Source organism: Gracilinanus agilis, chromosome 3 (assembly GCF_016433145.1).
Source record: "Gracilinanus agilis isolate LMUSP501 chromosome 3, AgileGrace, whole genome shotgun sequence".
Taxonomy (NCBI): domain Eukaryota; kingdom Metazoa; phylum Chordata; class Mammalia; order Didelphimorphia; family Didelphidae; genus Gracilinanus; species Gracilinanus agilis.
Window position 1 is genome coordinate 538641327 of NC_058132.1, and position 6902 is coordinate 538648228.

At 35.8% G+C, this 6902-nt stretch overlaps 1 pseudogene; it reads left to right on the forward strand.

Moving 5' to 3' along the window:
- The first annotated feature begins 3529 nt into the window (after window positions 1-3529).
- On the forward strand, window positions 3530-6137 carry LOC123241820 (annotated as a pseudogene).
- The last annotated feature ends 765 nt before the right edge of the window (window positions 6138-6902 follow it).

Below are 6902 nucleotides of genomic sequence, written 5' to 3' on the forward strand. Positions count from 1 at the left end.
TTCCTAAATATTTTATGTCGTCTAGGATGATTTTAAATAGAATTTCACTTTTTAAAACATTTCATTCACTTCCCTTCCTTCTTCCTTATTTATGTTTTGTTCAATTTATATCCAGTTCTGGTAGGGGAAGTTTAAGGTCCCCCACTAGTACAATTTTACTATCTATTTCATCCTTAAAATCTTTTAGTTTCTCCTTTAGAAATCTGAATGTTGTACCATTTGATGCATATTTGTTGAATTTTGATATTTCTTCATTATTTATACTGCCTTTCATCAAGATGCAATTGCCTTCCTTATCTCTTTTAATGAGATCTATTTTAGCTTTAGCTTTGTCTGAGATAAAAATTGCTAATTTTGCCTTCTTTGTCTCAGTTGCAGCCCAGTAACTTCTGGTCCACCCTCTTACCTTTACCCTTTTTATGTCTACCTGCCTTAAGTGTGTTTCTTATGAAAAACATATGGTAGGATTCTGGTTTTTACTCCATTTTGCTATCTGCTTCCTTTTTATTGTTCTGTTCATCCCATTCACATTCATGGTTATGATTACTGTCTGTGTATTTCCCTCCATTTTGACTTCCTCCTTAGATTCTGCCTTTTCTCTAATCCCTCTTACCCTCCCCTCCAACTTTTCACTTTTAGTCAGTGTCCCTCTTTTCCCTTTCCTAATGATATTCCCCTTCCCAGGACCTCTCCACTTTTTTATTCCCCTCTTACTCTAGTGCTTTTTAAATGACACTCCACACTCTCCCTCCCTTGTATTGCTCCCCTCCACACTAGCCCATTAATTAATCTTCTGCTTCTCTATATGGCATGATCTAATTCTCTGCCCCAATGGATCTGATTATTCTTCCCTCTCTGATTCAATTTCAATGCATGTAAGATTTAAGTATTACTTGTCTCCAACCTCTTTTACCCTTCCATTTTTTTGGTCTTTCCTCACTCATGCCCTTCTTTATGAAATATAAATTTATGCCATTTTATTTCTTTTCCCACTTCTCTTTTTTTACCCTAATTGTGTGTGTGTGTGTATACATTTTTTGACATTTCAACCTATACAATTTGTCACTTTTCCCTCTAAGTATAGGAATACAAATAATATGAACTCATTGGATCCCTTAATTTTTTTTCTTCCTCTTTCTTAATTACCTTTACTTCTGTATTTGGGCATCGAATATTCTGTCTAAGTCAGGTCTTTTCTTTATGAATTCTAGGAAGTCTTCTATTTTATTAAATGACCATACTTCACCCTGTAAGAGTATAGTCAATTTTGCTTTGTAGTTGATTCTTGGTTGTAGGCCCAGCTACCTTGCTTTCCAGAATATCATATTCCATGCGTTCCAGTCCTTCAGTGTGGATGCAGCCAAGTCCTGTGTTCCATAATATCTGAATGGCTTCTTCTTCAGAGCTGTAAGTATCTTTTCCTTGGTCTGTTAGTTCTCGAATTTGCTCATAACAATCCTGGATATTGTCAATTGGGAATTAAATGCAGAAGATGATCTGTGGATTCTTTCAATTTCTATGTTTACTTCTTATTTGAGAATGTTAGGGCAGTTTTCTTGGATAATTTCCTATAGAATGATGTCAAGGTTTTGTTTTGTTTTTTGGCATGATCCTTCTAGATCTATTTTCCAGGTCTTTAGTTTTGTCAGTGAGGTGTTTCACATTTTCTTCAATTTTTTTCATTCTTTTGATTTTGTTTTATAGACTCTTGCTGCCTTGTGAAGTCATTTGCTTCTAGTTCCTGGTTTCTAATTTTTAAAGACTGAACTCCATCTCTGGATTTTTGGTCATCCTTTTCCTTTTTGTCTGTTTTCTTTGTAGATCATCTTTCGCCTTTTTTGCTTCATTTTCAACCTAGTCAATTCTGGCTTTTAAGACACTATTTTCATGTTTTAGTTCATGTGCTTCTGTTTCCAGATGGCTTATTTTGCCTTTTATATTCTTCTCCCAATTATCTTCAGCCTCTTTTAATTGTTTTTTATTTGTGTTTTGAGTTCTAAAGCCTGTGTCCAATTTGCTGGAGTTCCTGAGTTTTTGCTTGGTGTTCCTTAATCCTCCTCTGTTCCATTTGCTCTTTTTTCATTACCTGGATAGAAGCTGTTGATTGTAATTTATTTTTCTTCTTTTGTTCTTCGTTCATATGTTTTTTTCCTTCTTTCCCCCCAGCTATTGGTTGTAATCTTACTCTTTTGTTTATTTGGGCTATTCTGTTCTGTAAGAGGTTTTTCTCTGCCCTGCTGATTGACTAGATCAGATTGATGGAGTATTAACTACCCCTGAGGTCAGATCTTCCCCAGTTAACAGTAGAAGCTGAAGGTATAGGTGAAAGTTTGGAAGCTGAAGGGAGTTTTGTTTCCCTCCATGTTAGCAAGGTGTTCTCTCAGCCTTTGCCCTGGGATGCTAGTCAGCTGGATTCTTAAAGCTACTTTCAGCACAGTCCCTGGGGGAGGCATGTTGGAGATTGACCTTCTCTGCCCTCTGAAGGCTTATCTGCCCTATTGAATAGACTAGATTAAGCCTGGTGTGAAGTTTATCTGTTGAGCTAGATGTGTCCTGAGGCCAAAACCTCATGAAGCTGTGGCCTCTGAGATGGAGAATGGTGGTTGGGACTGGGCTGTCCTCCTATCCGCACCTCTCCTGTAGCATGGCACTCCCTCCTGTCTAGAGCCCTCACTAAGAGTCCAAAATTCTTTTTGTATTTTTCAAGATCATACTTTTGCCAATGTCATTTTTCAGTCTAAAAATACTAGTAATGAACACTTTGATCCAACAATACCATTAGTAGGTTTATATTCCAAAGAAATTTTTAGAAGGGAAAAAGACTTATTTGTGTAAAATATAGCAGCTTTTTTGTGATGGAAAGTAATTAGAAATTAATGTGCTATCCATCACTTGGGGAAGGACTAAGTTGTGATATATAAATGTAATGGAATACTATTGTGTTATAAGAAATAATAAGCAGTATGATTTCAGGGAAAAAAGTCCTATAAATACATCAATTGGCACAGACTGAAGTGAGCAGAACTAGTATAACAAAACAAATAACAATAATAATTTATGATGATCTACTGTGAATGAGCACTATTCTCAGCAAAACAATGATCCAAGACATTTCCAAAGGCCTTATACTGAAAAATATCAACCACCTTCAGAGAAAGAACTGATTGTGTTGAATGTAGGTCAAAGTATTCTAGTTTTTCACTTTGTTCATCTTTTTAGATGTGTCTTCTTCCAAAATATGTCCAATATCAAAATTATTTAAAAAAAGATAAAGACCAATAATTAAATAATTCTTTTTTCTCCTGACACTACATGCACTTGCAAAGGCCAAGATGAATCTGGTTATATAGCTGTTATATGTGAAAAGGAATTGAAACAAAATCATTCTTATTTTAGAATTAGCATTGTAGAATTTTCTTTTCCAGGTGCCTCATTAATGGTCACTTTTGCTTTTTTTCTAGCCCTCTCTGTCTGGGCCCAGGGGTTTCACTCCATAGAAAGCACATGTGTGTTGTTGCAAGGTACCTCAGTTAAAACCATGACCAGATGGGCATGAACTAACATAGCACATGACAAAAAAGCTTTGAAAGCAACATCATGAGAAGATATGAAGAAGGGATCTATGGAAGGAGCAAACACAAATCTACAAAAGCAGTAATAGTTTCATTCGAGTGGCCTCTCCCTTAAGAATCATGTACCTCAATCAAAAAAACAAAAAGAAATGTGAAGATGGGACTAATCCTACCCTGCCTATTTATAGATTAAATCACTAAGTATAAACACCCCACTTAATTTTCAAGTGGGGGAGGTCTGTGACCAACATGTGTAAGAGTGGGTGATGAATCAGATTTGACTGACTGCCCCCTGGGCAGTCCTAAGCAAAGCCTTTTTTGTAACTGGTATACATGAAATGGGAGAAAGGACAGGAAGTGATACAAAGGAAGCGCCTTTTAAAGGGAGTTACAACTTCCTGTGGGACTACTTCATTCTTCAGCGTTTGGAGTTCAAGTTGGAGCCTGGTGAAAAATCTCCTTACTAGAACTTACAAGGATGATATTAGAAAATAAGTATTGTTTTATTAGTTTAAAGCAGTGGTTCCCAAACTTTTTTGGCCTCTCACTCCCTTTTTAGAAAAAATATTACCTAGTGCCCCCTGGAAATTATGAAACTATTTAGTGAACTCAGAATAGAATGTAATACAAAAAAGTGTGGCCATCACGTTCCCCCCTGGATCACTACAGCACCCACCAGGGGAAAGTAGCACCCACTTTGGGAATAACTGGTTTAAAGATAAGACGTAGAGAAGCTGGCTTGAGGAAGAATTGGAGTTTCAAATAGAACTGAGATAGAGAGTGTTAATTTCAACTGTTGGCAGTTATAACCATTATTTCTATGACAGTTACACTCTCTGGGTGTGGCATTCCAGAAGTGGGCTTCTGGCAATCGACAGAGCCACATGTAGATCCTTTCTCTCTCAGAGTTAGAGAAGGTAACATCTTTGCCTCCTCTCTATGTCACTCTGAGTGAAAGACTTGAAGGAAGATAGTGTTTTCTTTTCTAACTTGGGAAACACTATTCATTTATCTGTTACTCTTTATAGATTGGTTAAACTGTGAAAAGATCAAACAAAATCTGGTCTTTGTCTTGGACTCTGAATCTGTTAAGGCTCAGAGTTCTAACCTGATTCTTGTGGAGACTCAACCAGTTAGCCATGGTTATCTTTGTAACTTAAAAGCAAAGTTAAGAGTTAGAGTGGTTAGGTTTATTTAGAATAATATAAATTTGGTTGGTTAGATCAGGGAGGATTAGCATAGCCTGTGAACCACAGGAGAATCTGTTTCTTGTGGGACCTGGGAGTTTATTTGGGTGGAGTTAGAATCTCTTAGAATTAGAATTTTTCCCTTATATATATTTAAATAAATAGTTTATTTTTCATAGACAAGAGTCTCTTTAGCATTCCTTGCACCTGGCCTTGAAAAGAAGTTTATCTTTGAGCTTCTCTTCACTTACCACTGAAGATACTTCGATAACATCTATCAAAAGTAGCTGGAAACTCTTTCGAACCTTTATTTTCTAGTTCTTTATCCTTTATTTGTGTGCTCACCCTATATTATTTTTTCAAACTGAAACTTGGACTTGGTGAGACTGTTCTTAAATCTCTCCCTTTGAACTATCATGTGGTGAGTGAAAAAGAATGACACTTTCCTGGATTTTTCTGAAGGGACTCTTCTCTTAAGAAAGGCTTAATGACTAAAGCCTTTGCTTTATCTATCCTTCTCAACTCAAGGCTGAGGCCTCTCTAGTTGAGAACTAATTAACCCTGCCTGGGTTGAGCCAGGGGCCAGAGAAAAATACTTACATGTTAGGTTAGATATCTTGCCCTATCCTCTCTGTGATTTTCTTATTTTCACTCTCTCTTCCTATTTGTAAATAAATTACCATAAAAACCATTCTGACTTGAATCTTTCATTACTAATTGAATCAATTCCTTGGCAACCATCCCTTTAAATATTTAGCACAACCAAAAATAATTTTTCTCCCTTTACAGAAAGCATCTTATACCAACCAAGATGTAAATGGGTTCATGGAATATCTAAGACAGAACAGGGAGGTGACAGCATTGAGTAGCTCAGAAATAAGAGAAGAAATAGCAATAGTCACTGAGAAGGAAGTAAGTTGAAAAGACAAAAAATAAAGACAAATGCAAAAGGTTTATTACCATTGTGGAAAACAAGGCCATGGAGTAGCTGACTGCCTCTCTTTTCTCAAGAGACAACATGTAGGCACTGGAATCTGTTACCAATGTGTATCTACTGAACATAAAATAACCAAAAGCAAAGCCAAAGTAGATCTAGCTGTGGGAGAATTTTTCTTTTGCAAAATGTTTGATTTGTGAAGAGTTGGGACACCTCTCTAGATCTTATCCTGATAATCCTAAAGGACTTCATACTGAAGGTTGTAGTATTTATAGTTCTATGGAACATTTTAAGAAAGATTGCCCTGAAAACTAGAATTCAGATCACTTGGGCGCCATTGGCCATTGGGATGAGGGGATGAGTGCAGATTATGAAGAAATTTTAGAGGTTCCCAAAACACAGAAGCCCAAAATAGCAGAAGACAAGGTTTTTCAATTTTGATAGCAGACAGATATTACCATATAGTGTATTATAGTTTGAACTGGGACTACCCTTCAGGGTTAGAATTGGGTTCCACACCAAGGATATAGTTCCTGAACATATACTGCAAATGGAAATTTGACCACCTAAAAACATAAACAATATGAGTGTTGTTAAAATTCTTTTTCTGGAGTTTTGTTTACTGAAGAGGCATACCACCAGCATGAAACACTTAAAAACAAAAATTTGGTGCTTAAATTGGAATTTCTGGGGGAAACCTACTTCTTCACAAAAGAGCACCTGCAAAGCATGAATGATTTTAATTGATATGAATCTTTTTTCTTAAAAATAAATAAAAATAATGAAGTAATTTTAAGTCAAAAAGATCTTTAAAAGAAATAGCATTGTATGCACTATGCCATATTACTTCAATTTTCTATTCATATGGGAAGTAAATAAGTAGTATTAAAATTTTCAAAGTCTTTAAAGGTTCAAAAAATTCACAAATAGATAAAACCAAATAACTCAAATAATTTCAAAAGTAAAAACTACTTTAACACCCTCAAAACTTGTTATAGAAAAAGAAACTAAGGCATAGAATAATCAAAGTTACAAATTTGGAAAGAAGTTTCAGGCATCTTTTGGTAAAAGCACATCTCTAAGGAATCTACTTTTGAGCACCATAGAGGTTTGAGAACTTCCTGGAACTGTGGGAATTGTAATTTTAAAATATGCACATTATTTCTCAGCTCTGTGTGCAATTTTGGAATATGGTGATTTTTAAAG